Source organism: Pteropus medius, unplaced genomic scaffold (assembly GCF_902729225.1).
Source record: "Pteropus medius unplaced genomic scaffold, Ma_sr-lr_union100, whole genome shotgun sequence".
In the NCBI taxonomy this organism is placed as follows: Eukaryota; Metazoa; Chordata; class Mammalia; order Chiroptera; family Pteropodidae; genus Pteropus; species Pteropus medius.
In genome coordinates this window covers 18,723,841-18,746,867 of record NW_024354875.1, presented here as the reverse complement: position 1 = coordinate 18,746,867, position 23,027 = coordinate 18,723,841, and the positions used below count along the sequence as shown (strand labels likewise).

Genomic DNA, 23,027 nt, shown 5'->3' with positions numbered 1-23,027 from the left:
TTAGTTATGACCTTAGGGCTTCCCTGTTTACAATCCTTTAGTGATGTCCCACTGCTTTTAGAATTAAAAGCAAAACTCTTATTATAGCCTAGATTGATCTGACCATACCACTAGCTTCCTTGTTTTTGCCCTCTAGCAATATTAGCATTCTCTGGTCTCTCAAATTTGTCAGTCTCTCCTTGTTCCAGGGCCTTCACACAGATAAAATCAAGTCATCTATTTACATGCTGTCATATCATTTTGGATTAGAAGCATTTATTACAATTGTAAATCAACATGCAATTCTCTCTTTAAAGTTCATGTTCCATGTTGGCTCTGGCTCACCTTCACATCCCATCACATGGCATACAGGCCCGCAGGTCTCTATCAATTGAATTAGTAAATGGTAATCTGGAATTTGGGGCAGAATATGACCTATCTTTCATTTTATTTTTGTAGACTTTTGACAAGATTTAAAACTCTGAATCCTTTTAGTATCTTTTCAAGAAGCAGATCAGGTTCATTTTAGATTCTGAAATTGCTCTTCTCTCCTTTTTTTCAGCTTCATTGTCTTTAACAAGGTTAAAGAATATCTAGAATCATACAGACACATGTTTTCCTTGTCCATATGATGTTGTCCATATGTACAAAGATTCTACTAAAAATGATTATGGTTTGCATTTGTATTTTCAAAGGTATTACTGATGAGTTTGACTCTTCCATATTCTGTTAAACATCTGGGCATAACAATACTATTGAAATTGATAAGCGTTACAGAAAAAGAAGACTGTTAGCAGAGGTCACTAAGTTTTGGCAGAGACCTTAACTCTCTCAAATAATAGTGAATCTATTTTTAATTCATTCCTGGATATTTAGTTGTAAGTGCCTCTGGTTCACTTACAGATATTGATCTGTTCAAAAGCAAGGAAGCCTTTGCCACATTAATTTTTGATCCTGGGCTTCTCAGCAACCTGGCATATTAAATAAGTGTGTCTAGCTAAATTACTGACAAGATTTATGAAAATCCTGCTATTTAAAGTTCAAAATCATTGATTTGAGGTTATTCGTTAAAGTAAATATAAATTAAATAGCTTATTTTTTAAATTTTGGTATGAGCTTTCCTTGGATGGCTAAACTAAAGTAATCTACATTTAAAATAACAAAATAACAATATCAATAACAGTCATTTCAGAGAATTTATTATATTCTAATTTCTATGTAATTTTTCCTGAAGATATAATTTAATCTTAATCCTATCAAGTAGGTAATATTACTGTATTGTAATTATCCCTGTTTAATAATGAGAAAAACTAAGGTTTAGAAAGCTAAGATACTTGTCAAAGTTTACACGAAGCAAAGTAGCAAAGCAAGAATTCACACCCAGGCTGCCTCACTGCAGGGAAAGAGAATGATTCAAGTATAACTTTACAGAGTCTCAGCCATAGAGTAAATGTAAGAAGCCTCCTCAACATTTGGTCCCCTCACTATCATCTTCATCATGTAGGGAAAAGATTGAAAGTTTCTGACTCTGAGAAGCAATAGTGCCAGTGATTAAGCAATAGCTTAGGAAGTTTAGAGACAATAATCTGTTTCCTTACTTCAAGAAATCTAGTTTGCATTAAATTTACTACTCCATTTGTAATGTTTTGTGAAGTATAGATATAATCACTGACACAACATTTTTGGAAAATCCTTGAAATCCATTTATCTTGGGGATAATTCAGGCATGAATAGTATATTCAAGGAGAAAGTCTATAAACAAACAATAATAATTAAAGGCAGTATTTTTAAAAACTACAATAATTCCCAGGTTTGAGACATCTTATTTCTCTAGAGGATTCAGGGAAGACTTCAATAAGTAAGGTATGAGTGTAATCATCAAGAAAAGTTATAAGTTCAGAAATTGGACCTTACATCTACAATTCGAATGAGCATATGAATAACTTGGAAATCTGGTTACTATACAGATTCTGATTCAGTTGGTTTGGGTGGTACCTAAAATTTATTTTTCTAAAACTCTCCCAGGTGATACTGAGGTTACTGGTTTAAGAACACCCTGAGTTACAAGATGAGTCTCAACAAATATGAACAAATCTACAAGGCAGGAGAGAATCATACATATTTTGAAGAATAGTCAGTATCATTCTTTCCCTGGAGAAACAACAGATAGGAAGAAATATTTAAATCAAATTATGGAGGACCTTGAATAACCATTTACTACTCGGATTTTATTAGAAGTACAATAATTATTTTCAAGGCTTTCTCAGAGAAAAGTATTCCTTCAAAAATGACAAGAGCAATATTTAAAAGAAGTTAAGAATAAATGATAATTAAGTTGAGGCTGCCATGCCCTCTATTCTCGGAGAAAGTAGGGTTAATGACATTAAAAAAAAAATTCTTTGGATTAAATTATTTCAATACTTTATTCTAACTAAAGCTCCAATTTATATCAAATACACATTCACATCAATAAAATTTTAAAGTCTAATCTCATACTACTTTAAATCAAACATTAAAGATTGCCAATTAATATTTTTCCACGTTATTCATTTTTTACCAAAAATGTTCTAAAAAATATGCAAAGATCAAATGCTCTGCAGCAAATAATTACTTAATACTTAAATATGTTTAATACGTAACTTATTTTAAATAGCCCAACATAGCAGATTGGCAGAAAAACCCATTTTTACAATTAAAACTAAAATGAACTTTCCTTGTTTTCCAAAATGAGCTATTACCTCAAATGTTTATTATTGGTTTCAAATGTTTTATTCACTCAACTCACATGATTCCAACACATCTTATTCTTTATAGCAGAATTATTTTACTAGTTTAATTAAAGTAATATAAATATTATCCTAATAAATTAATATCTGATTAGCTTGGGGAAAAATCTAGTTTAGGTATAGGAGACATCCAAGTTTTATGAGGCTTAAAACATTAATTTTGGAAGACTTCTTTACAAAAAATACAAAAATTGAAAATGATTCATGATCATTCAGGACTCTAAATCACTTGTACACATCAGAAGCTTAATGGGAAACAAAGTTCAGGTTAGGAACTACAGAGCCCACATTAAGTTGCATTATATAGTCGATTGATTAGTTAATTGATTATTGGGTGCCTACTATGTTCCAATACTATATTCCAATACTATAGAATTTAGCCAATACTCTTTTAGGCACTGAATCAAACAAAATTTTCATATTCATGGAACATATATGTTCTCAAGGTGGGAAACACAATAACACAAATAGATAAGACAAATTCAGAATGTATAAGAAGGTAATAAGGTAAGGGCTATGAAATTAAAATAGTATAAGAAGATAGAGAACAGTTTAGAAGTGACTATTTCAGCTGAAATGGTCAGAGAAGGTATGTCAGGATCTGATGTTTAAATTGAATTCTTTAATGATGAGGAAGAGATAGCCAGGCTAAAAGGGATTTTTATCCACAGTAGAGAGAGGAGGTGATCAATAAATAGTTGTTAAAATGTTAAATGAATAAATCTGACGCAAAGTATTTTAAGTAAAGTAGAAAATGCAAAGGCCTTGAGATGAGCATAACTTTCAATTTAGGAGACTGGAAAGAAGACTTGTGTGCAGAGAAAGGTAAGTTATGAATGGTAGATGAGATTGGAGAGGTGGGGGGCCAGATCACATATATTAATGGTTCTCAGGCCAGATTATACATTAAATCAGTCAACTGAGGAATTTTATAAAGCACCAATACCTAACACCTGCCTGACTCAGTTAAATCAGAAGAGGGAAGGGAACCTGGTGTTCAAACAGAATCACTGTTTTCAGGCCCTCCAGGTGAATCTGATGTGCATCCAGTACTGAGAACTAATGATCCACAGACTTGAAGGCACAGTAAGAATTTGGATTTTAGCCTATCAGCCATGGGAAGGTTAGAATCAAGAGGGAACCAAAAATGCCATCAAGGTATATAGTGTCTTAAATTAGGATTAAGAATGAATTCTTTGCTCAAATTCTTCTTGTTTTTTTTTTCATCTAATTTGTGTATTTTCACACATAACAACAACAATACAGTCATATGCAAAGCAGAGAATGGTACAAAAGTTTTTCTATTCTTTTTAATGGTGATATCTAAATATTATACTAACCAAGAATTCTGACAGTTTCTCAATTATCACATAAAAAATTATATTCATTTTCATTCATCTAGACTACTTTAATTACAAAGATCTAGGAAGATTAAACTGTCAAAACCAACTTCTGCTTGCACATAGTTCCAATTCCCTTGGATCTTCTTATACTAAAAGAATAGAAAGCTTGAATCAATTCTCTCTAAAATCTGAATTTTCTGGTAGCTCTATGATTTCTGGAAAGCAAGGCAGGAAGAATACCTCAGTTGTTCCAAGACTGATTTCCATGCTTCCTCTTCTCTGCCACCTTTTCTCAATTCTCCATACTCCTTACTCACATTTTTTTTTCATAGTACTTATACCTCTTACATATTGTATAGATTCCTTACTCATTTCCTCTATTTATTGTCTATCCTCCCAAGTAGCAAGCAATATTCACAATAATTTTGTCTATTGTGTTTACTGATGTATCCCAGTACCAAAAGAAGTATCTAGCATACAGTAAATACTCCTTAGATATTGAAAGAAAGACTGTAAGTGAATGTGATCATTATTTCTATTTTCAAGATGAAGAAACCAAAGCTCACAGAGGCAAATGAATTGTACAAGGTCATGTCTTTAGGAAATGACAGACAGGATTAAAATGAAGATCTGTCTCACACTACAGTCCAGGTGTTAACCACTATACACTAAATATTTAGTAAAGTATTTAAAGCTAAGACTAGAACTTTGTTCTGTGTTAAGACTGTAGATAGCCTCTAGTGCCAGAGAAAGGAGTTATGACTTTGAGCTGCCATTAGTTCTAACTTATTGAAGGACACTGAGCAGACAAGTAACATTATCAAAGTAGTATTTCAGGAAGATTTATCTTCTATCTGTGTGAAGAGATTAGAAGGAGAAGAACATCAAGGCAGCAAGGTAGTTCATAGAAAAAGGCACATAAATAAATCACTGGTAACAACAAATTATTCTTCAGCTTTGAGATGTGAATCTATTACAAATGTTCATTCACCAAATATTTATTGAAGGTATGCAATGTTCATAATAGTCATCAACAGACAACTTAAAGATCTTTAAAAAACCACTATAAAGTAAAAGTAGGAAAGGATATCCAAACTAGACTGAAGTTTATTCAGTCACTAAACGTTGGTTCTGTACCTGACCTATGAAAGACACTCTAGTAGATAATTTCCTGAGTCACAGATGGGTCTTAAGTCTTGAATACACAGTGCCCTTAGTAAAAATAATAACAAAATTTGTACATAAGTATCCTGAAAATAAAGAGATTATAATGGAAGAAGTTTAAATTAGATACTATATGAATTGAGAGGAGAAAATGGTTAACTCAAGGTTGGAATTGCAGAAATCTTCAGTGAATTACTAGTAATTAAGCTATAAAATATATTCCACCAAAATACATCAAAAATAGAGTGCTAATAGATTTGAGGTAATTCTTTGTAAACACTAGCAACTTTTAATGATATTGGGCATTGAAGATATAATGATAGTGATACATTTTAGGAAAGGCAGGGTTGTAAATTGTACAAGTCCATTTACAGTCACTGTAATTTCTAAATAAGACACTAGGTCAGAATCCTCAAAGTTCTCAGTAGGTTTAGTTTGGCCTCTAGGCTACGGACAATTAACCCCTCCATTACACAATCTATATTTTATTGGTTTATACATCCTATTTACATTAGATTTTACTCGGAAAATGTATTCTATGTCATTGAGATTTTTGAGAAACTGGAAAATATATTAGATTACTGCTAAGACTGTTACCATCTTTAAAACTCAATGATTATCTTTATATTGTTCTTTTCATTTGTCCTTTGTCATATAAATACCAATTCTAATATGTTATATAATATGAATTCTATCAATGAGGCCACTTTGTAGATTATCCTGAGTGATCCATACTAGTAAATTTTACTCTGTATACCTACTCTAAAGAGTTATACAAACATAACATAGCTTCTGGTTCATTTGTAGCTCCTTTTGTCATGAGAAGTGAGAACTTCAAATTATGAAATATAGCAATCACTGTAGCATCCTGCTTACCTAAGTTGGTAAAAAATTATATATTCTCAATATTTCTTAAGTTTTTTTCTAGCATGGTGATTTTCTAAAATATGTATTTATATTTTCATAGAACTCTAAGTTATTTTATTTTGATCTTGATATTAAAGTTAGAAAGATAGAGAAGTGTATGTGTGGTAGCATCTTGAACTAGGGATAAAGACTTCTTACATCACCTTCAGTATCCTGACTAAATTACTTTGCTATTTGGGACATGCCATGTTTTCACTCTTTCTGTACTTTAATGACTATGGATCATTTGTAAAAAAATTAAATGATTATGGTTGTATTTGTTTCCTAAGGCTGCCAAAACAAACAACCACAAACTTAGTGACTTAAAACTACAGAAACATATTCTCTCATAGTTCTGGAGACCATAAATCCAAAATCAAGAGGGCCACGCTCCATTCAGAGGCTCTAGGAAAGAATCTTTCCTTGCCTCTTCCAGCTTCTGGAAACCATTCCTTGGCTTGTGGCAGTATACCTCCATCTTGACGCAGTCTTCCTCTTTCTGTGAGTCTCTCTCTGTCTGCTCCTTCTCTTATAAAGACACCAGTCATTGCATTTAGGGTCCACCCTAATTCAGTATGAACTCACCTTAGCTAATTACATCTGTCAGGATCTTATTTGTGAATAAGGTCACATTCTGAGGTTCTAAAGGTACATGATTTTTTTTCAGACACTATTCAACCCATTATAGTGGTTATAGAATATTCTACCAATTTGTATAAAATATGAAATATATTGGCATATATAATGCACACAATCTAATTAATAGTATAAAATTATGTGAAAAAAACAAGTATTGATGTTTTCAGCTGTTGGAAAACCTATATTTGAAAACTTAATGCTTTCTTTATGTATTGATCATGTTTATACACTGTTTATGTTCTATATAGATGTCTAGTTAGATTCTTGAAATGATTCTCTCCAGTGGTAAATTATTTCTGGAACAAAAAGTGGAATTCTTGCTCTACAGATCCTTTCATCATGATAGCATTAAGTAATTGCTCGGTATTCCTTCCCTCTTTCACACATCTGATGTGCCAGACACCTCTAGGTATAGGAAATATAGCAGTAAACTAAATAGACTGACATTACTATTGTCAGGAGTAAAGGGAGAAAACAAAAATAATAATTATTATTATTTAATTAATTTAATTAATGAAAAATTATTATTTAATATTACTTAATTAATAAAAATATATGCCAGGTGGTGAAAAGTGTGGTGGACAATAACAAAGCAGAGAAGAAGGATAGGGAATGCAGGGATAAGAAACAATTTATATTTTCAAATCCTGTGGCCATGGAAGCCACCCTCCATCACTTACATTTGAGGAAATGCCTGAAAGAGGGGAGAAGGGAAAAAATAAGACAGAAAGAAAACTGTAGATAGAACATTACAGGTAGAAGAGTCAGTAAGTGCAAAGGCCCTGAGGTGTAATGATGCCTAGCATATTCCAAGAATAGCGAAAACACCAGTATGAATGGAGTAGCATGAACAAGGGGAGGTTAACTGAATTTGAAGTTGGCGATGACTTTAGCACATGTGGTATAGATACTTGTTAAGCCATTTAAGGACTTTAACTTTGACTCTGAGTGACAGAGAGCCAACACAGTGGTTTGAGCAGAAGAATGGCATGATTCGACCTGAGTTTTTTTTTTTAATCATTAAATCTGTTGAAAATAGATTATAGGTGAGCAAGAGTAGAAGCAGGAAACCAGTGACTTGGTGAGAAGTATTTGAATTTTGAATATATTTTGAAGAAATAATAAAAATGATCTGCTACTAAAGAATGTGAGAGAAAGAGAAAAGTTAAGAATGACTAAGATTTTTGACTTAAGGAACTGAAGTGCTGGAGCTACTAAAAACTGAGATAGAGAAGACTGCAGGTAGGAAAGCTTTTTGTGGAATATTAAAAGGTCAGTTTCAAACACAGTAAGTTTGAGATGTCTCTTAGAATCCAAAAGTATATATCAAGTAAGCCTTGGTTGTAAGTGTCTAAAAATTAGGAAAATGGCATGATGTGAATATATAAATTAGAAAGTTGTAAAATTGTAAAATATATAAAGCAATGAGATCAGATTGCATGAGATTACTAAAAGAGTATAGATAAAGAACAAACATCCAATCCCATTTCCTGGGCTACCTCAACTTTAAGAAGTTAGATGAAAAGAGAGAACCTGCAGAGGAGATTAAAAAGGAGCAGTCAATTAGGTAGAAAATCGGGAGCATGTGATATCCTCTAAGACAAATAACAGAAGTATTACAAGGAGGTAGGAATGATTTGCTGTTTCAGATGTTATTCATAGTCAAGTAAGATAAAGGTTGAGATATGACCACTGGATTTAGCAAGATGGAAGCTGTAAATTGTCCTCATAAAAGCATTTTTGGTGAATTAAATACAAGTTTGCATTTAGGAGAGAGAACAAGAGAGATAATGCAAAACAATGAGTACAGAAAATTCTGTCAAAATAATTCTTAACTTCCTCATAAAGATGTCTGAAGAGTAAATGATATAGTGCATTGTGCTTTGATAGTAAGGCTTGGCATATAGTAGACAATAATAAGTGGTAGTTCTAATGATGGTGAAGATGTTTATTACAATGCACACAAACCTAATTCTTCAAAAGTGCCAATTTCCTCAAGAACAATTTTTCACCTACAAGAATCTATCTTTTGAGATCTAGTTCATATCTCATATGATAAATAGGTAGAATTAAGCATGCCACAGATAGGTATATTAATAATGAAATAAAGTACAACTCTTAAAGACAGAGAGAAAACACTACATGACAGCAAATAATAAGGATATAATGAGTAAGAAACTAATTAAAGAATGATTTTTAATATTTTTATCCTTTTTTAAAAGCCAGAAGGAAATGTTTAAACAAATTATAATGTATTAGATAGAATAATGTACAGCCAGTAAACTATTTTAAGAAATATTTAATAACATGAGAAAATGTTTAAAATATATGTTCAGAGAATTAAGGCAGAATATAAAAAGAAAATAATGCAGGATCTCTATTAGAAATATAAATTATAAACCAAAATTTAATTATAATAATCTGTATGTGGTTGGCTTATAGGTTTTTTAATATCCTTTCTTATGTTCATCTACATTGAAAAGTATTTTTTAAAATATTGTTACTGTAAATCAAAAAAAGAATTAAACTTCCAGAGAAGGAATCACAAATTATATTTAAGTAATTTTTCATGATAAAAACATATGGTGTTTTTACTTTAAAAAATAAGGTTTTGATTTTAGAATTATTAGCTTCAGGTAAATTAGGGGTTTTGTGCACCAATGTCTTTTTATAGAGCCTTTTATGAGTCCTAAAACATTTTCTTAGTATATCTATTTAATCCTCAAAAGATAGAGAAAGTGAGATTCTATCTGGATCAGACTTTTAGTTAAGGCTAGATCAGATCCATAATAAAAATCTAGATCTTGCAACCACAGCACCAGTATTCTTGCCACTATCCTGGTTTATCTCCAGTATTCCCACTTATTGTACCAACCCAATAGAATCAGTATGACAGACCTATGAGGAAACATATTTGAATGTACTTCCAAAAAGTATGAAACAAAAATATAAAAGATACAGGTTAAAGTAATGCCAAGTATAATTTTTAGATTAATATTTGGCCACATTTCCACAGCCTGATTCTATTTTGAAATATGGTGAGATTCAGTGATAAAACAATATTTTCCATTCATTTTAGAAAATCAAATTGTTTAGATGTAGAAGAGTAGGTGTACACCAAGAGGCTTCGTGTACACCTACTCTTCTATATCTAAACAAGCATTTCAGGGGACAAGCCGAAAACTAAGACCAGAACTATAATGGTCATATCTCCAGATTAGAGCAGTCTGAAACCTGTCAAGTGTTCTATCAGATAATATAAAATGTCATAATCAAAATAGTTTAGCTCTGGAATATAATTTACAAGAGAAGTTAATGGAATCAAGTAAATAACTGATATAAAGGCTTTGTAGATAAGATTTTCTACATGTTAATTTTAATATTACAAACCAGTAATGAGAGGAAAGATATGTATGTCTCAGTGACTAATTACTGAAAAAAATATATCCTGATTATTAAACTAAAACAAAATACATATGTATCAAATCATTCCATGTGAAACGAAATTTAAAAACAAAAAACCTCAAAGAATTTGTGATTACAAGGACCTCTCAATTCAGTCCTGAACAGGGCTTTCCCCCAACTGTGGCCTGAAGTTTTATATTTATTTTCTTGACCCTATGGAGTTTATTTGTACAACTAAATGTATCATAGTACAGAAACAAAATTTTACCACCACATGGATCCTGTATTTGCTTAATATATTCTACAATGTCTAATATATCAGATCCTTTAAGATCTTCCGTTTATTTTTACATTTCAAAAATCTGGACATAAAGTCACCATATACTTATACTCTATATTTAATGACATAATTTAAATCTAAGCACAGTAAAATGTAAAAAGTATAAAAAAGAGAGAATTTGTGATTAGAAAATACTCTAATTAGCAAATGTATTTTAAATTAAATTATAAATATCGTGGTGAGGTAAGTATTCTCATTTATTGATGATGAGATGTGAAGATTAATAGGCTTTCCAGGAAGTCATTAGAAATATCTATCAAGAACCTTTTAAAATACATATGCCTTTAAAAAAAAAATTAATCTCATAATCAAGAATCTAGCCAAAGAATACAATAAATAACATTTTCAAAGATAATTTCCTAAAAATGTTTATAACATTATTTAATGGTAAAAAAATTAAAAGCAATCTATGTAAAAATTAATGAAAAGTAGTTAATTATAGAAATTATGGTACATATATATGATAGAATATTATGCAGCCATTAAAAACACATTTTTAAAAACTGTCTCATGTAGGACATAATGCTCATGCTATATTGATTGAAAAAGTTAAAATATTAAATTCTATTTTAGTACAATGTCAATTTCTGAGTAGTATTCCAGGTTATTTTTCTTCTTTATTTTTATTTGTATTTTAAATTTTTTTACAATAAATATTTATTAATTTTATTATCAAGAAAATAAATAGTGCTGTTTTTTCAAACATAATGAATTATATTAGATTTTTCATTTGCCTTAAAGTCATAATGTCTAAAGAATATTTGGTTAGTAATATTTGGATTATTTTCAAGCTATATAACAAATTTTACATCAATTACATATAATATCCAATGAATTCTAGAAAGTAAACTCCAATTGTTATGGCCAACTCATTCATATAAGCAATAGAAAAATTTATAGGTGCATACTGAGAAATATTACATGAAAATGTCATCCTTATTTCTAAAATCCATGCATTTCTTATCTTCAAAGAATAAATATTTCTGGAACAGCTAGATTTTATTTTGGAAAAAAAGTAAACTTTACTCTCCTTATACAATACACAAAAGGCTTAAAATTTTAAACATTAAAACCAAAATCTTCTAAAAGATAAAGCAGAAGAAAAAATTTTTTTGTCTATGGCCATGCCACCCTGAACAAGCCCAATCCCGTCTGATCTCGGAAGCTAAGCAAGGTGAGGCCTGGTTAGTACTTGGATGGGAGACCACCTAGGAAGACTAGGTCCTGTAGGCGTAAGAAATTTTAAAAATAAGGGATGTAAACTGACACGGACTTTGCAATCTGTGAGGTCAACCAAGGGTTGCCTTGCCTAAAAATAAAAGAAAAAATCTTCATGGCTTTGGCAGAGGCAAAGAATTTTTAGATAGGACACCAAAAGAACAATAAAAGAAAAAAAATAATACATTGGACTTCATCAAAATTGAAAATCTCTGCTCTTTGAAAAATACCATTTTAAAAAATTTAAAGCAAGCCACATACAAGCCAATTACAAAATAGGTAAAAGACTTTGACAGATACTTTATAAAAGAAGATTGGCCAAGAAAGATGAAAAGATGCTCAATATTATTAGTTATCAAGACATACACATTAAAACCACAATGAGATATCATTACGAATTCACTAAAATGGCTAAAATTAAAAACAGTGGTTACGAAGTGTTGGCCAGGATATGTATGGGGTAACTAGATGTCTCCTACTTCACTGATGGGAATAGTAAATAGTATGAGAACTTGGGAAAACATACTGGCATTTATCTTACAAAATTAAAATATACTCAGTATATGACTCAGCACTACCACTCCTTGATATTTACCCGAGTTGTAAAAACATATCCACACAGACTTATGTATGAATGTAGCAGCTTTATTCAAAACAGCCAATGAAAGAACCCAAATGCCCGTAACAGGTTGAAAAGATAAATAAATATAAAATACAGATATAATAGAATACTTCTCAGCAATAGAACCACTGATACACTTAACATGATGGATTAATTTCAAAACCCTTATGGTGAGCAAAAGTAGCCAGACACACAAGAGTTCATAGTGTATATTTCCAAATAGATTTTCTATAATGGGCAAAACTAACCAATAATCACAAAAACCAGATCAGTGGTTGTCTGCAGCTGCAGTGAAGGAACTGAAAACAGTATTTGAGGAAACATTTTAGAGGAGGGGATCCTCATTGTGAGGGTGAACCCTGGGATTCATTTGTCAAAACTCATCAAACTTTACACTTAAACTAGAGCATTATATTATACTTCAATAATGTTTATTTTAAAATAATATTTCTTAACCAGCTACTATCCTCAATTCTTACCAAAGCTATATTTACATACAGCCTCACTCATTGACTATGTGCCCTGTTCTACAATTTCATTACCTTATTTTTGGTAATTTCCTTTTTTTGGTTTTTCATTTTAAAGACTTTCCAATATTACTTTTTAATATTCATTTTCCATCATGTCTATTTTTTCCACCTTTTCACAGATGAATTAAATATACCACATACCCACATATTTCTTAAAATTCCTCAATCTAACTTTCATATATGTTCTTGTATTGACTGTATGTATTGATTCATTCCACATATCCCATACAATATGCCTGCTCCATGTAGAGCTCTCTTCAATGATAGCATTACCACATGTCAATATACAGCAATCTTATATGCCTCTGCATCACAAAGACAGTATATAAATCCAACACAAGGCAGAAAAGGAGAAAAGACAGTCCCTTGGCTATAAGTTTGCCAATTTAGACTGTAAACCAAATTTTATGGACCAAAAAAGGACAAAAAAAAAAAGTTTAGACTATGTTTAAACAGTAACACCAATGAAAACTTTTGCCATGATAAGTAAGTTATTTTAAGTTTCTTAATCATCAACCTGAACTATATACTCTACAATCATAAGAACCTCTGAAAAGTGCCAAGCTGATCATGCATTCATTGTTCATTCATTCAACAATTATTAATTGAGCACCTAGTATAGTATGAGGTATGTACAATTTTAGGTGTTGAGGACAAAAGTGGACAAAACTCACAAAAATTCTATCTTAGCCACTTGTCTCTGCTGCAACATAGCGCTTTAGTGACAATGATTTCCAGTGATTAGAGATCAAATTTGTCTATCCCCATTTTATAAGTGGACAGTTTGATAAATAGTTTTATGCCCAACTCTCTACTCAATCAACTCCAGTCTTTATGGAATTGAAAATTAGATCTTACCCTCAAAAGGCAAATATGGTCTTAATAAATTTTCTCTCTCCTTATTTCATATATTCTCTCTGACATTTCATTCATATAATTCTGAATTCCCTTCTCCTCTTCTAAACATGAAAACAGGAACATGTCTTCTTTCTCTTTCTATTCTATGTTCTGACACAAATCAAGCACTCAAATGTTTGTTCATAAATTGTCTCAGCTTAATTAATACTGATTAAAATTTTGAGTACTTTTTAAAACGTCTAAACTCAATTTTACATAAGGAAAATTTTCCTTGTCCCTACCAATCAATTTGCCAAGAGAATCAATTTAAATGATTTAATATTTCATTTAGTTACCATCTAATTCAAGTGGTTTTCATTCATAAATAAAACTTTAATGCCTCAGTCTTTATTTAAATAAAGATAAAATTGCCTTAATGCTATCGTCTTGCATACATCACAGCATTACATTCTCCTTCTAAACTTCAGCTGGTGATCACAGATCTTTCCTTTTCCAGAAATCTTCACTGGCTCCCCATTTCCTGGAGAATAAAGTTAAAAAGTCCTTTTCCCAGCATTCAAAATCCTTTAAAAACTGTCTTTATCTTAACTTTCAACATAAAATCTAGAAATCCCCTTTATGACTGGCTTCAATCAACCTATTTACATAACTCTGATATCCTTATTTTGGGAAAGGCAATAGCTTTCTCTTCCTTCTGACATCTATTCCCTACCAATTGTCACAAGCCCACATAATTTATATACCTTCACAGTAGTTTATCTGGTATCTCTCTTAGAGCAGCCACAACTTTCTATCTAGTAATGTGGTTATTTATGTACATGTGTGTAATTACACATCAGGCCTCCAATAGGCTGTATTATTCTTGAAGACATATGTTCTATTTGATTAAACTCTGTATATTTCATAGTACCTACCCAGTAGCTTTATTGAATAAATGGATGAAAAACTTGCATCAATTATTCTTATTAAGCTTTGAAAAACATAGTGCTTCTAATGTTTACAACTTTTAACTATTCTAAGACTTCAGAGGCTTGGCCCCAAAGGAAACTGCTGAGAAAAATTATGACCTAAATTAATTAGAATACTGTAGAGATTCGATAAATGCAAAATTGCTGAAGTCTGAGATAAGGGATGGTGAGTCTATAAAGTACTTTTCTCCTAAGTTAAATAAGACATGTTTTCATACAAGGTCAGTGGCCACCTCCTTCTTTGTCCTCTGAAAATATCCCTGTTTATGTAAATACGTTATAAATAGTATATATGTTATGATTACTCTGCCTAAAAGGAGTCTAGGCATCTGAGTCAGGGACACAGCATAACATAGTGGGTCAAAGTCTAGGCTCAAAAGTCTGACAAACCAGGCTATGAGTCCTTCCTTTCATCTTACTGGTTTTGTGACCTTGGGGAATTTAATTAGCCTTTCTAGGTCTCAGTTTCTCATATGTAAATGAGGATAATAATAGCACCTACCCTTCATGCTACTTTGAGAATTAATCAAAATTATTTATACAAAGTACCTAGCACAGCAAACCTAATAATTGTTCATTATTACGCTATATTTTTATTTCTAACATTGAGTAGACAGGCAGACGGATCAGTGAATTATGAATAAAAGTGTGAAAGGACAAAGCAAGTATCAAAGGTCAAAATTTTATAAGGCCTATTAATATTTGAACATTATATATAAACTTTATTAAAAATTATCTGGGAAGTATATGCCCTTGATCTAAGTTGACTGTCTTTATGCCTCACTCTTTATGACTACAAATATTATCATCTGAAAATTTCAATGGTCATCATAATTTATTCAGGGCAATTCCAATACTGACAGTGCATTTTAATCAACCACACACTTTACTTCCCCCCAAAATGTAAAGCCATACTTAAAAAAAAAAAAAAAAAAAAAAAAAAAAAAAAAACAAGGAAAATTTAGTATTAGCTTTAATACTCTAATTCACCATTTTCCAGTTTCTTGTCACACCTACACATTGGAATTTTCCCTTAAAGTACCAAAGATTAACAAACACTTACTGTTTAATAAATGAGTACATTGCTAGGTGTTAATGTTATCATTTAGAAAGAAATAAAAGAAAAGGCTGACATAATAGCCCACTGTCAAAAATTCAAGACAGCAAGGCTAACCATGTCCCCAGATTTATAAGAAGGGACCAGTTAGCTTCCCAGGAAGGACCAAGGGAAACATGCAGGTATTGAGTTGAGATTACCAATCAGCAATTGCACTCATTACCTGATTTCCTCCAATTAGGAGCAGCAGTGGAGAGTCTCAAGGGACACAAGTGGGTAAGCGTTACTTTGTAGAAGCTTAAAATGCCAAATAAGGTAATGGTGTTTTATAAATGATCTGAACCCTGAAGGGTCCCTCGGAAACATTTTCCTGGCTGGAGCTGATACATCCTACTCACCAGGGAGATCCAGGATAGGGTGTTTCTGAGCGTGAAGACAAAACACTCAATTTAAGTTTTCAAGAAGTATACTCCATATTGGTATCTGAATGAAGGTACAGTACTTGAATTTCAATGCAAACTGACTTTTGTTGATGACTACATCCTCTAGTATAATAATCAAATCCTATTCTATTGGTTGTTAAAATTCTAGCACTTCCCCTTAACTTCACTGTGAAATAACAGAAGATATACATCAGTCTCTACTCTAGTTCCTAGCACAGAGCTGCTCTAACCCTTGGAATTTCCTAAGTGCTTAGAGCACTAGAAGCATCTTTTGTTCTAATATTTGGTCTTTGACCCTGGTTTCAGATACTGAGCTCCTAAATCTTTTAAAACTTCCTGGGTGACAAGAATGCCTTTTGTTTGAATGAGGCAACTCTTAGTGAGTTCCTGGATGGCTCTTAGATGGGGGTCACCAAAAAGAATAGGAGCTTGAAACTTTCAGCCCTATTCCCCATGCTTCAGGGAAGGGGAGGGGAGAGATTTAGTTAATGATCATTCGTGTCTACAGGATGAAGCCTTCATAAAAATCTCAAAAGTATGAGGTTCAGAGAGTTTCTGGGTTGGTTAATGCATCCACAGACCTAGAGGGCGGTGCGCCCCACATCCATGGAGACAGAAGCTCCTGCACTTAGGACCCTTCTGGACCTCACCCTATGTATCGCTTCATCTGACTGTTCATTTATATTCTTACTATACCCTTTATAATAAACTGGTAAATATGAATAAGTGTTTGCCTGAGTTCTGCAAGATATTTTAGCAAATTATGAACTCAAAGAGCAGGTGATAGGAACAATGATTTATAAGTAGTCAGTCAGAGGTACAGGTAAAAACTGCTACTTGCAGTTGGTGTCTGAAGTGGGGGCAGTCTTCTGGGACTGAGCCCTTAACTTGTATAATCTAATATTAACTTCAGGTAGACGGTGTCAGAATTGTAGGACACCCAGCTGATGTCTCAGAGAATTGCTTGTTACAGAGGAAAACCCGCATGTCTGGTGTTAGAAGTATTCGTGTACGTGAGTCAAGGAGAAACACAGGATTGTTTTCCCACTCACTCACTCTGCCTCAGTTTCCTCAGATGTAAAAAAAAAAAAGAATACCTACTTCACAGATTTTGGGAGGAGGAAAAATAACTGAGCTAACATTTGTAAATAATTAGAGTATTTAATAGCTTATAATTATTGCTATTATCATTATTGGCTAATGCACTTATCTTTGTTTACATATAAGCAGCAATTCTTTCTTAGATATTTTTCCCTTTTTTTGGAAAGAAAATTTCATTTCATTTCCTAAGTATGTATAATATGTTCAAGATTCAGGATCAGGTAGAGAAAAGTAGGTTCTGTCCCTTCTTAAAAATCTTAACTTTATATCTATTCTGTCTTCCGTGACAAAGGAAAGACCCTTCTGTAGTTTCTAAGCAGAGCTCTTCCCATCATGTCACTTGTATATCACCACTTCTCATATTAGACTACACATTATCTGTGGGCTGATCAAAAGCTAGATACTAAAAGAGGTCATTTTCCATAGTTTTATTGAAAAAAATGGCCAGAAATATATAATTCTTCATTTGAAGACTAACCTAATTTTTTTAAACCATGACTCAAATTCATTTCATTATATAGACAGCAACGGAGGTCCAGAGAGATTAATTAACTTGTCTAAGGACATAAGCCCTTAGTTGGGGAGCCAGGAGTAGGATCTGATATTGCACAGTACTCATGCAAATTTGCTACACAACTTCAAATTTCTGTACTGTTTACAAGTGCACTGCAGCACACTGGTCTTTTTAAATACCTCTTCTCTAAAATATCTATTCCAATTCTTCCACTTTGGGAGTAGCTCCACTTACTATTCCATAACAGGAGTCAAAAATGTCCTCCAGTGCATTTTAGTTCTAGGTGGCACCAAAGTGGCATAAAAGAGTTAAAGTGATCCTCTAATGTACTTATGTTACCAAAAAGCAATCCTAAGAAAACAGGAAAAAAAGGGGAGTCATGGATCTGTATCTAATATTGGAAAAAGTCTACGTGCTCCTAAAAAGTCATAAAATAATCTTTTTTATAGCATCATTCAGTAATTGATGTATAAAATGATGATGCTGACTCATTAACAGATTCAGTTATATTCCATATATTCCATTTAACAAAAAAGAGAATATAATCCATTTTAGGGGGGAAAAAAAAATACCATACAAGTGATGTTTATTAAGTCTGATACTTAGAGTTTAATAATATAGCCATCTTCCTACTGAACAATTCCATTCAGTTCCCTAACAGGTGTCTCAAATTCAATATGTCTAAAATAAACTCAATGTCTGCAAATTATCTCCTCTTACATTCTCTCCTCTTTCATGAAATTGAGTCAAATAATGCCCTGTAAGAAACCTGAGACTTGTCCTTGACACTTCTATCTCCTACACCTGTCAGAGACAGTAAAGCATCCAGCTCTCTTACTCCCATATCTCAAATACCTCTTTCTTTCACCCACTTCTTTCATACCTCACTGCCACTAATCTGTTCTAAGCAGGCATCAATTCCTTCACCGAATTCATGGAGTGATGCCACAGCTGCCTTCCCAGCCTCCCTGAACTGAATCCATAAAACTAACGCAGTCATGTCTGCTCTATCTTTTAAACCCATTCAGTAGATTTCCAATTTTTAAATCCATTCAGTAGCTATTATTCATTCACTTAGTTATCACTATTATGTAACAGACATATCAAACCCAGAATCAAAAACAAATATAGGACCCTAGAAATACCTCACATTCAGTCAAAATGTTCACCCCCATCCCATGCCCTTATCTCCCCCAAATATATGACAATCAATGTCCTAAATCTCACATTTATAATTAGCTTTGCTTGCTTTATATGAAGTCTTGTTGCATCTCTATATATTACTAAAAGGTATATTTGTAAATTTTAGTTGCTTTTAGCTGTTCGAACTGTAACAAGCTGTATGTCATCTTTGAGAGACATCACTTTTATACTTATTATTATATCATCAATAATCATTCATATTGGTGCAGGTCGTTGTACTTTAATTTTGACTACTATATACTAATCCTTTATATTGATATACCACCATTCATCAACTTTTCCTCTGATGGCCCTATTTTTTATTTTTATAAGCAGTAATTCTTTAAAATATTTGTGTATATGGAAAATTTCTTAAGTATATGACTATGAGTGTTAGGTCATACACAAATTTTCAGGTTTCAGAGATAATGCCAAACTGCTCTCTGAAGTTATAAAAATGTGGGGATGTATCATCTCTAACAATTGGTATTATCGGCCTTTTTAATTTTTGGTAACTGAATGGATATAAATACGTAATTGAAGCCTTGGTCTGCATTTCCCTGATCAAAATTGATGTTAGATATTTCTTCATAAGTTTTTTTGCTATATGTATTCTCTTTTCTAAGAAGCATCTACTCATGTCTGTTGCTCATTTTTGCCTATTGAACTATTTAGGCTTTTCTTATTAACAATAGGAGTTGTTTGTATATATTTGACAATAAACAGTTGCATGTTTTACAAATATCTACAATTTGTAACTATTTTTACTTTACGCTATATTTGAATAAACTAACTTACTCAATTTTAATATAGTGAAATTGTCAATTTTTTAATGGTCAATGTTTTTTGTGTGTATTTTAGAATTTTTTCTTAATTCAAGGTATTATAGATGCCTAATATTTTCTGCTAAGTTTTAGTTTTATTTTTGACATTAATACATCTAAAGTTTATCTTGGTTTATGACATGAAATAGAAATGCAATTTCATGTGTTTTTCACATGAATTATCATTTTATTTTCAGGTCTATTTATAAAATAGCCCTTCTTTCTCCCATTGATATGTAGTGCTTCCTCTGTCATACACTGAATGCTCCAAACATGTGTGTGTCTACTTCTAGGTCTCAATTCTGCTCCACTGGGCAATTTGTCTGTCCTTTTTTGTCCCTTTGTTCTAATATCATAATCTTAATTACTCTAATTATATAAGACCTCAATATTTTTCTCCGTCAGAAGTCTCCTGGGTTTTCTGTAATCTTTATCATTTCATAAAAAATTTAGTATTTTCTTCTTTAACAATTTCCTACTTTAATGTTTTAGACCTCAGCTTAAATGCCACAGCCTCTGTGAAATTTTATTTAATGCCCTGGATACACTTGCCTCTACTCATAACATCCACTTCCCTCTTCCTCATCCTAATACCCATTATATACCCACTGTGCTTGTAATCATTTCTAAATTACATTTTTACAGAGAGAGAGACAAAAAAAAAAAAAAAGAAAGAAAGAAAAATGTTTACTTTGCTATTGACTGTAAGCTTCATAACAGTAGGAATATCAGTTTCCTTACATCCCCATGTCTTACCACATCATAGGAACTTAACATTTCTTTTAAAGAGTTACTTCCTCCTCTGGAGTCTTATCCTGAATAACGGCTACCCCTTGCGGACAGCAAAGCTTGGGAGAGCCTCATTTGGACCTTTCAGGTAAATTCTCAACATTTACCAGATATTGGTAAAGGATTATCGTGAGCCAATACTCCACTGAGAGTTTATGCACATCATCTCATTTAATTCTCAAGGCAACCTTGTGAAGCAGGATTTATTGCCACTAAGGTTGTCATTTTAAGTAAGGAAACTAGGATTTTGTTAAGGACTTTGACAAAGTTATACAGATAGTTCAGTGGGGAGGAGGTAAGAACCGGGTTGTTCGACAAAGGTTTTTAATTTTGTGGTAACATTGTCATAGCACCTGTGACTCAGATGTCCTTATGCTTATGCTTTGGACTTGTTTTTCCTTTGCACATTACAGGGCTATGGTTTTTTTAATTGAGATATAATCGATGCATAACATTGTGTATCATTAAGGTGTACAACATGTTGACTTGATAGGCACTTAAATAATTGATGATTTGATGACTAAATTAATGAATATTTCTTAAAAATTAATTCAAAATATGTGGTAACATTGGATACTTAGAAATTGTTTAAAATTTAGAAATAGGATTCTTAGAAACTACCTAATCCAAACCCTTTGTTTTAATAATGGAGACACATATGTCCATAAAGATACATTTTTTTTTAAGTCAAAAGGCCTGTTTTTAGTAAATTTTGAGCATGAAAATTTCAATCAAGTGAACTTTGCACAACATCATTTGCCTGTATATAAAATATTTTAAGTACATGGCACAATTCCTGAATGAAGTAATATTCTGAAATAATAATTAAAAATAGAAAATGAAATTCAACCCTAAATCTATTTTACGATACCAAGATAAACATTAATATACAACACTAAACACGTCTTAAAATAAAGAGAATATAGTTTAATTAACAATTTAAGTACAAGGACAAATTTTTTTTTTCTTGCATCATTGAATTTCACATTTTGAGATTTAAGACTGAGCGGTAAGAACTTAAATCAGCAAAACTGTACTTGTTTGGTACTTGAAAAAAGCTGTCATAATTTTGCTGAATCAGATTACAACACTTTTTGTGACCAATCTAGATGTCTCCATTCAACAAATGACAAAGTGGTCATTTCAAACTTATGTGATCCATCAAAACACATTTACACTTTCAGCCAAGCAGCAGCTCAACTGATTCTAACAAAGAAACAGAGACGACTGATTAACTCTAGGATTTTAACCAAAGATCAGCAAATCAATCAATCCCCATGTTCATTTATCAAGAACTAATGGATCCATAATGTTCTTTTATTTGAATAGTTCTAGTATAAAGGTGTAAAAAAATGCACATAAACTACCTAAATGGGTCTAGGCTCAGTTACTTCCAAGGTACTTTTTCCCAATTCTTTGTACTAGTCAAAAACCACAGTGGAAAAGTTAGGCTCATTTTGAAAAGAAGAAGATAATCAGAATTTCTCCAATTGAGTTAGAGTATGATTGTAATCTACAGCAAACTCAAGATGTCCAAAATGGTCTTTTAACAAAAATTAATTTTTGGAAATGCTCTTCTGTATTTCTCTAAATCTCATAAAACCAGACGATATCAATGAAATTCTATTCAGTAGCATATTTTGATTAATAAATAATCTCAAAAATATCTGTAACATGAAAAGCAGATTACATTCCTTAAATAAATGCAAATTTCAAGTCGGTAATTTAGATTCATTTTTCCCAAAGGTACAAATATTTCAACTGGACCTCAGAGTTTACCTTTTGTCATATTTATGAAGGAAGCTTTTGTTAAACAGACAATTAATGTACACTAGATTTCAAGAAAAAAATAAAGTTTAATTCAATGAGAATAAAATTAATTTCAAGAACCCATAAATACTTTAGATGCACTCATTTACTAAGAATACTTAAAAACATATGTATAGATTTAGAAGTCAACAAAAAAGCATAGAGAAAAATATTTGGAATAATATAGGAAATGAATCTATGACTTCATTTAATAAATCCCCATTTATACATAGCACTCTGATGTTTTAGAATTCACTCTTATTTAGCTATTGAAACTGGTCCCTAAAGAGGTAAATATTGAGTTAAAGTGACTTTATAATATACTCAAAATTATCTTTTGCTCTTAGCATAGGGCAACAATCTGACAGCCCACAGTTGAATCTGGCCACCAACATGTACTTTGATTACAAAAATGGTGTTTGTTCATTTGTTTTATTGTTTTTGGAAGTCTTTAGGAGTGCCACATGCAGTTGCATTTTGCTATAGTATCTACCATCTCACTTTAATAGGTTTTCCTCTTTATGTTACATGCTTGGTCCCTAAGGGCTTT

General features: G+C 32.0%; 1 protein-coding gene and 1 pseudogene across 2 annotated transcripts in view; one reads left to right on the top strand and one right to left on the bottom strand.

Moving 5' to 3' along the window:
* GALNT13 (polypeptide N-acetylgalactosaminyltransferase 13) overlaps positions 1-23,027 on the bottom strand; it is a 451,827-nt gene that overhangs the window by 369,866 nt on the left and 58,934 nt on the right. The gene's annotated exons all lie outside the window — the stretch shown is intronic.
* LOC120597349 (uncharacterized) lies at positions 11,677-11,795 on the top strand (annotated as a pseudogene).